The sequence below is a fragment of the Oryx dammah genome, unplaced genomic scaffold, assembly GCF_014754425.2.
Source record: "Oryx dammah isolate SB20612 unplaced genomic scaffold, SCBI_Odam_1.1 HiC_scaffold_4, whole genome shotgun sequence".
NCBI lineage: Eukaryota > Metazoa > Chordata > Mammalia > Artiodactyla > Bovidae > Oryx > Oryx dammah.
This window is the reverse complement of record NW_024070188.1, coordinates 68,119,260-68,128,743: the sequence shown is the minus strand read 5'-3', so window position 1 is coordinate 68,128,743 and position 9,484 is coordinate 68,119,260. Positions and strand designations below refer to the sequence as shown.

The following is a 9,484-nucleotide window of genomic DNA, read 5'->3' as shown; positions in this document are numbered from 1 at the left end:
TATCAATAGTGTATATATGTCAATTCCAATCTCTCAATTCATCCAACCCTCCTTCATCCTTGGTATCCATATGTTTGTAGGAGAATATACATTTTAATATAAAAAGATTTTTAAAGTATTCATGCCATTGTTTCAAACATGGTTACCCCTGCATAAATATTTCTCCCAGTTTTTAAAAATTTATATTTTCTTAGGGAGCATTGGTTTACTTTTATAGGTACTCAAACCTTCCAATCATTTCTTTTATGTTTTCTGATATTAGTGTTGTATTAAGGAATGGCTTTCATACTCTAATGGTATGTAATACAGTTTTTTCATATTTTCTTCTAGTACTCTTACTTTTCATTGGGTTTGAAAGATCTGCTAGAGAAGGGATAGGCTAACAACTCCAGTATTCTCGGGCTTCCCTTGTGGCTCAGCTGTTAAAGAATCCACCTGCAATGCAGGAGACCTGACTTTGATCTCTGGGTTGCAAAGATCCCATGGAGAAGGGAAATGCTACCCACTCCAGTATTCTGGCCTGGAGAATTCCATGGACTGTATAGTCTACGAGGTTGCAAAGAGCTGGACATGACTGAGTGACTTTCACTTTACTTTTCACACGTAAATCTTTATTTCACCCGTAATTTATTTTTGTGTATTGCATGAGGTAAGATATATGCAGTCTCCTCCAAATTGTTCATTAATAATTCCAAACTCTACTTACTAATATGTATTTGTTTTCTATTGATTTCAAAGACATAAAGCAAAAATTATCTTATAGATCAGACATCTATATTCTCAAACAATGGGAAAGACGGAAAATTATAAATGCCAACACAATCATTCTTAATATACCCACCTGAAGTTTTTCCTTCCTGTGAGGAATTTACCCCCCAAGTAAAACAAATCTGCAAAATCTTTCATTATATTCACACCTTAAAGTTGGAGATATCAGACCTAAAGAACTTCCCAGGTGGCGCTAGTGGTAAAGAGTCTGCCTGTGAGTGCAGCAGACACAAGAGATACTGCTTCCATCTCTGGGTTGGGAGATCCCCTGGAGCAGAAGCCGGCAAGCCACTCCAGTATTTTTGTCTGGAAAATTCCATGGACAGATGAGCCTGGGAGAATACAGTCCATGGGGTCACAAAGAGTCAGACACGGCTGAGCCACCGAGCACCCACACAGACTGGACCTAAAGCATACAATTACAAACATGCCCTCTATCACTGAATCTAACTGTAAATAAACAACCCATATCTTCTATTATGAAAACTAAGTCTCAAAAGAGCTCAAGTACATGTCATGAAAAGCCATTTGAGTGTAAATATGTCATAATAATACAGACTGATAACTGTACTAGGGTGTAAAATTTCAGTGTATTTTAGGTATTCTTCAACAAGTAAGTTGACTTTTACTTTCAGTACAACGGAAAACATATAAATGTTTAATAGCTTGAAGTATCAGCTATTAAACATTTAAGGAACATTACTTAGCTCTTTAAAATTGTGTTTTATTTAGAATTCTGTTGTTACTTTTCTTTAATGAGATAAAAAAAATTTTTTAATTGAAAATCCTAGGAGAGGCAGATGCTTATTCTTTCATCTGAAATCATGCTGCCTCTAATCTCTTTTGATATCCAGCAAGCAACATCAAGTCCATATAGGGACTTGTACAAAGGAGAAAGTAGTTGTAATAAATTACTTCTTTCCAGGGCTTTATTTAATATCAATGCATCATGGAAACAGAACACTAAATTGCTACTTATAAACTAAATATGCATTTCAAATAAAACATTTAACATTCTAAAGAGCTAAATTAAAAATGCCTAGAGGTCTGATTTTAAATGACAAGCAAAGGTGAAAATTAAATGTCATTATCTAGACCTGAACATTTATGAGCCATGTACATAGTGAGTTTTATACTTTTACCTCTATTTTACTACAGGGATAGCACTGCTTTGTGGAACTAAATTTCAAAGTTTACTGTTAGGTACATTATCCTGGCTCAATATCCATAGATAAATGAAATAATTCATAAGGCCATTTTAATGCTAATAGTGAATCTAAAAAAGGTTTCATTTGCTTACAGTAGGTAAATGTTCTGTGCATAGAAATTACTTCAATTCCTAGGATTATCTAAATTAGCTTGTTGTTCCTAAAATAATGAAAAAACTTAAATACTAGTGCTGATTTTTAAATTGGTGAAGAGCTGTCAATTTGTGGCAATGAGATCCCTTGGGGACAAGACTATGTTTGATATCTGCTGCAATTCCTGTTTCTTCTGCCAGCCAGATCCAATGAACAAATATTTGTGGCATGTAAATCACCCAGGGTTTGCCTGCAGCACTCTGCACATGCCCAGCTGTGCAGTCATCAGCCTGACACCTTAGAACATAGATGCTGCTGGCTTTTATCATCTTGGCATGAATCCAAGGCTCATTCTCCAATGGAACAGACAAGAGATAAATCATCTTACTGACTCAACCTCGGCATCACCAGACTCCTTTGTTGTGAACACTTAGCACACAATGAACACAAACTGATCAGCAGCATGAGTCACAGCTGGCCCTGAGACCTCAGTGTAAAAATCAGACCAGCTTTTCTTCAATAGCCTCTAAGTATATAAATACCAGCTTCAAATATTTAGGATGCTACATACCAAGAAGGAAAAGTGCAAATTTCATTTGCAGCAAAATTGCTCTCTCACTGAATGATCAGAACTCAGCGTTCCCATTCTGGCAAGATCAGACAACGGGAAAAATATGTTTGTTTAATTACAGTCTTTGAAGAGAATAGCACATAGCCTTCTCCAGGGGTTCTTCCTGACCCCCTGGAGATTGCACCCGGGTATCCCACATTGCAGGCAGACACTTTACCCTCTGAGCCACCAGGGAAGCTCCAAGTGTGGTACCATTTCCTTCTCCAGAGGATCTTCCCAACCCAGGGATCGAACCCAGGTCTCCTGCATTGCAGACAGATTCTTTACCATCTGAGCCACCAGGCAGCCCACTGCCAGGAAGACCCATTGAGTACAGTAAAAATGAGGTCTGTAGACACATTTGCATTTTATTGTTTTCTAAAAATAGAATGAATGTAATTGTCAGAGTCATTTCATGACACCACCTTGATATGTAAAATATTTGCTTCTAAACCAAGACTGTTTCTACTTCAATCTTTTTTTTTCATTAAATGAGTGACTTATTATTTTTCTAGAAAGAATCTTTTACTTCTGGGTTAGTCCACACAGAGAGCATCCAGCATCACTCGGGTGACTAGGAGCCACCTCTCTAATTCACATAATCTTCTTCTTGTTCAGTCACTAAGTTGTTCAACTCTTTGTGATCCCTGTGAACTGCAGCATGCCAGGCTCCTCTGTCCTCCACTATCTCCTAGAGTTTGCTCAAATTCATGTCCATTGAGTCAGTGTTGCTATCTAACCATATCATCCTCTGCTGCCCTCTTCTCCTTTTGCCTTCAATCTTTCCCAGCATCAGGGTCTTTTCCAAAGAGTTGGTTTTTTTGCATCAGGTGGCCAAATAACCTTCTACTTCAATCTTAAACCTACATTTTACAAATTCATTTTAAAAAAAGAACAACTGGACATCCGTATGCAAAAAAAAAAAGTTAATCTAGACAGAAAGCTTAGAGCCCTCATAAAAATTAACTCAAAATGGATCCTGGATGTAAATGTAAAACACAAAACTATAAAGCTCCTAAAGATAACAAAGGAGAGACATCTATATGACTTTGAGTAAGGCGATGATTTTTTAGATATAGCACTAAAGATAAGATCCACAAAAGGCAGTCGATAAGACTTCATTAAAATTAAAACCGTTTTTTTAGAGAATGTCAAGAGAATGAGAACTCAAGCCTCAGCCTGGAAAACATTTGCAAAAGACACATCTGATAAAGGACTGTTATTCAAAATAAAGAACTAAAAACTCAAAAATAAAATAACCCAATTTTTAAATGGCAAAAGATATGAACAGACACCTCTCCAAAGAAAATATATAGATGGCAAGTAAGCATATGAAAAGATGCCTAACATCATATGTCATTCAGGAGATGCAAATTAAAGCAACAATAAGATACCCTGATGCTGGGAAAGACTGAGGGCAGGAGGAGGAGCGGACGACAGAGGATGAGATGGTTGGATGGCATCACTGACACAATGGACATGGGTTTGAGGAAATTCCAGGAGATGGTGAAGGACATGGAAACCTGGCGTGTTGCAGCCCACAGGGTCGCAAAGAGCCAGACACAACTTAGCTACTGAACAGCAACGACACACATCTATTAGAATGGCCACCATGCCCAATGCTGATAAAGATGAGGAATAACAGGAACTCACATTCATTGCTGGTGGGAGTACAAAGTGGTATAGCCACTTTGGAAGACGGTGTGGTAATTTCATATGAAACTAAACATACTCGTACTATGTGATCCAGCAATCATGCCTCCAGGTTTTTCACTAAATGAACTGAAAACTTACATCCATACAAAACTCTGTACCTGGGTAGTTTACAGCAGCTTTATTCATAATTGCCAAAACTCGGAAGCAACCTATCCCTTCAGTAGGTGAAGGGATAAATAAACTGTGGTACATCCAGACAATGGAATATTATTCAGTGCTAAAAATAAATAAGAAATAAGCTATCAAGCCATCGAAAAGACATGAAGGAAACAAAGTTTTAAAAAGTTAATTTGAAAAGTAGTAGTTTGTATGATTCAAACTATAGGCCATTAGGGAAAGTGCAAAACTATGGAGACAGTAAAAAGATTAGTGGTTGCCAGGGTCTATAGAGGGGTGGGAAGGACTGCTACACAGAGTGTAGGATTTTCAGGGCAGTGAAACTATTCTGTGTAATACGACTACACTTCCGTCAAAACCCACAGGACGTTCAACAGCAAAAGTGGTTTTTGAGCAGAAAGGCCTGAAGTGCAAAGCCGCTACTGAAGAAACACAAGAGGCTGCAGTGGCAGAGGATGGGATGATGGAAAGTAGGGTCCAACCACTGAAGATGGCTGCCCTTCCTCCAGGCTTCAGCATTTCGGAAATTAAGAACAAACAATGGTGACACTTAACATTTGGTAGAAATAGCAGCAGCGGAAGAAAAAGTTGGCAGTTAAGAAAAACTCAGAGAGAGAGGCTCTCAGTGATAAGGTTCCACCAAAGCCTGTACCCAAGACCACGGACAACCAGTGAAATAAATGTATGATGAAAACATAGTATATATATATCCTAATGATGAAGAGGTTGTTTATGATGAAGCTACAGATGAATTTGCTTCTTACTTCAATAGACAAACTTCTCCAGAGATTCTCATCACTACATCAGGTTGATCTCATGGGAGAACAGGACGACTCTATGACCATTTCTCTACAGTTATACCAAACTCACATGCTTATTACAGAAGAGCACTGGTTCTGAAAAAATTATTTCACAGTGCCATCTCAAGAGATTTCACAGACCTGATTGTTATTAATAAAGATCATAAAATGCCAAATGGATTAATTCTGAGTCAGCTGCCAAACGGCTCAGTTGCTCAGTTTAAGCAATGTTCATCTGCATAAAGAAATTAAACAAAGTGGAGTCACTCAGTCATGTCCGATTCTTTGCGACCCCATGGACTATTGCCTACAAGACTCCTCCATCCATGGGATTTTCCAGGCAAGGGTACTGGAGTGGGTTGCCATTTCCTTCTCCAGGGGCTCTTCCTGACCCAGGGCTCGAACCTGAGTCTCCCGCATTGTAGACAGATGCTTTACCGTCTGAGCCACCAGGGAAATTAAAGAAATTAAGAGAAGAGGCAAAGACCCAACAGTACACACACCTGAAATAATTTTGAACAATTTTAACAACAGGACTGGGTCATTCTATTGGATATATGTTTGCATCTCTCTTTCCCCTTAATCCTCAATTTACTGGAAGGCAGGTTGCCACATTCCACAATCAACAGGATTATATAATCTTCAGATGTCACAGATACATATTCAAGAGTGAAAAGAAAATGGGAATTCTGGAACTTGCACCACATTTTACCTTAAAATTAGGATCTCTTCAGAAAGGAACCTTTGATTCTAAACATGGAGAATATGAATGGGTCCATAAGCCCTGGGAAATGGATAGAAGTAGAAGAAAATTCCATTTATAAAGGACTGAGGGGGTATTATTGGATTGTGATCAATAGGCCTATCTTGAATTTATGAAACAAGACCCTTTTCAAAATGGCAACTCCTAATTTCATGAAACTTCTTTCATGTATAAAGAAAACTGAGTGCCGAAGAATTGATGCTTTTGAACTGTGGTGTTGGAGAAGACTCCTGAGGGTCCCTTGGACTGCAAGGAGACCCAACCAGTCCATCCTAAAAGAAATCGCTACTGCATATTCATTGGAAGGACTGATGCTGAAGCTGAAACTCCAACACTTTGGCCACCTGATGGGAAGAACTGACTCATTTGAAAAGGCCCTGATGGTGGGAAAGATTGAAGGCTGGAGGAGAAGGGGATGACACAGAATGAGATGGTTGGATGGCATCACAGACTCAATGGACATGAGTGAGTAAACTCCAGGAATTGCTGATGGATAGGGGGCTTGGTATGCTGCAGTCCATGGGGTTGCAGAGTCGGACACAACTGAGTGAACTGAACTGAACTGAACTTTCATGTCTGCACAAAGTATCAAGTACCATGAATTACCACTACTTATGCAGCAAATAAAAAATCATGTTGGTAAGAAAAAAGGTGATTTCTAATGTAAACCATGACAGACTTTGCATGACAATGATAGGTTAATGTAGGTCCATCCATTGTAACAAATGTACCACTCTGGTGGGGGGTGTGGATAATAGGGAGAGTTGTACATGTGTGGAGACAAGAATAAATGGGAACTCTCCGTATTATCGGCTCAGTTTTCCTGTGAACCTAAAAATCACTCTAAAAAAAAAGAAAACATATTAGTTAAAAGGTCAAACATTCAAAATTGCATTTCCCAATTTTAGGAAATACCAGTTTAAGGTATTTTAGTAAGTTGGGGAGCTCTAAATAGGATAATTAAATTGCATTACAATGTTGTGTTGGTTTCTGCCTTACAACAACGTGACTCAGCCATAGGTACACATGTAACCCTTCCCTCTTGAACCTCCCTCCCACCTCGCACCCCATCCCACCCCTCTAGGTGGTCACAGAGTACCAGGCTGAGCTGCCTGCATCACACAGCAAGTTCCCACTGGCCATCCATTTTCCATTTGGTAACGTACATGCTTCAGCGCTACCCTCTCAATTTGTCTCACCCTCTTTCCACTGCTGTGTCCACAAGCCTGTTCTCTATGTCTGCATTCTCTATTGCTGCCTTGCAAGTAGGCTCATTAGTAGCGTTTTTCTGGATCCCAAATATATGCATTAAGATACTATATTTGTTTTTCTTTTTCTGACTTACTTTACTCTGTATAATAGGCTCTAGATTCATCCACTTCACTAGAACTGACTCAAATGCATTCATTTTTATGGCTGAGTAATACTCCCTTGTAAAATGTAATTTTTAAAATATAACAAATATATAGGTAAAATGTAGATGCCCAGGAGGAGGTATAAAAACATACTTGCTGCTGCTGCTGCTAAATCGCTTCAGTCGTGTCCGACTCTGTGCGACCCCATAGACGGCAGCCCACCAGGCTCCCCTGTCCCTGGGATTCTCCAGGCAAGAACACTGGAGTGGGTTGCCATTTCCTTCTCCAATGCAGGAAAATGAAAAGAGAAAGTGAAGTCGCTCAGTCGTGTCCGACTCTTAGCGACCCCATGGACTGCAGCTTACCATACTTAGTGTCCCACAAATAGAAGCAGCCTAAAGAACAGTATCATGTGGATTTCAAAGAAGCAGCGTCTCTAGGTGAGCTTTAGCCAGTGCTTGAGGTGGGGGAAAGGAAACAGCTTAAGGTTCTCCTTTGGGCGGTTCATGTACTTTTGCTTCTCCAATTCTGGAGGAATACACACACTGAGCATTGGCTTAGCATCAGGTCAAGGGAGGGTCCGGCTGAGGCGGTTTGGGTGATGGGCGGCAGACCTGGGAAGTGATACATCTCAGTTCCTTTACTGGGATTTCAAGGTCAATCTATGGCAGTATGTTTCTGGCTTAGTTCCCTCATTACTTACTTTCATACCTTAGTTACCAATTTCCAGAATAAATGGCATTGTACCATAATCCTAGAAATCAAATAGATTCCATGAAAATAGCCCTACAGAATAAGAAAGAATCTTAGGGCTACCATTATTTTTTTCCTTTTCTACTCACTATGTCTCTTAATGATGCTTTTTTTAGAATACCTGCCCTTTATGAAGGGCTTCCCTTGTGGCTCAGCTAGTAAAGAATCCACCTGCAACGCAAGAGATCTGGGATCGATCCCTGGGTTGGGAAAACTCCCCCGGAGAGGGGAAAGGCTACCCACTCCAGAATTCTCGCCTGGAGAATTCCATGGACTTTATGGTCCATTGTTCACAAAGTGTCACACGACTGAACGACTTTCACTGAGCCCTTTATGAGAAGTCCAACATTTCTAAGATGCATATACAGTTGCAAGGAACAGGATCTAAACTTCCTTTGTTGATAAGACCCAGTTTGTGGGATTTGGGAGTGAAGTTAGATCCATGGCCTTGTATTTTCCCTGTTGGAGTGAGAAAGTCTTCAACTGAGTGCGTACTCAATGGGTGAACCGTCGGCAGAGCACCGCTGCAGGCAATGTAGATGGCGCCAGGAAGGGTTCTAGAGACTGCTCTCCTTAAAGAAGCTTAAATCTCCTTGAAGTACACCATACATAAGTTAGTTACTATTAAAAAAAAAGAAAAGAAAGAAAAAACTTTTATTAAAACCTGAGGATGTTGCATTTTTGCATAAAGCACTTTAATCCCTGCCTCATGACTTTCGACAAGGAACTCTGCTGTTGAAGAGAGAGGAAGAAGAAAGAATTTGTGGTATAAGACATACCTATAGCTTGTGTTTCTTCAAGTAACAAAAACACGAAGCACTGGGAATTCAATGGCGGTCCAGTGGTTAGATTTCATACTTTCACTGCCGTGGCCCAGGTTCGATCCTGGTTAGGGAACTAAGATCCTACAAATTGTACAGTGTGCCCCCACACCAAAAAAAAACAAAACAAAACAAAAAAAACAAAACCCAAAGTCAACCAACAAAGCAACCAATCAAACAACAACAACAAAAAAACATAACACATTGCTTGTTAAGAAGACCTATGAGGACTTCCCTGGTGGCGCAGTGGTTAAGCATCTGCCTGCCAACACAGGGGACGTGGGTTCAATCCCTGCTCCAGGAAGATTCCACATGTTGCAGACCAACTAAGCCTGAGGGCCTCAAGAACCAAGCCAGTGCTCAGCAATAAGAGAAGCCACGCGATGAGAAGCCCATACATAGCAACAAAGACCCACCACATCTAACATAAATTAAAAAAAAAAAAAGAAGACCTATGAGTAAATTACTGTGAGAGAGACT

The 9,484-nt window shown here is 39.8% G+C and overlaps 1 pseudogene; it reads left to right on the top strand.

Moving 5' to 3' along the window:
- Positions 1-6,240, top strand: part of LOC120862668 — a 17,908-nt pseudogene extending 11,668 nt beyond the window's left edge.
- Positions 6,241-9,484: the final 3,244 nt, after the last annotated feature.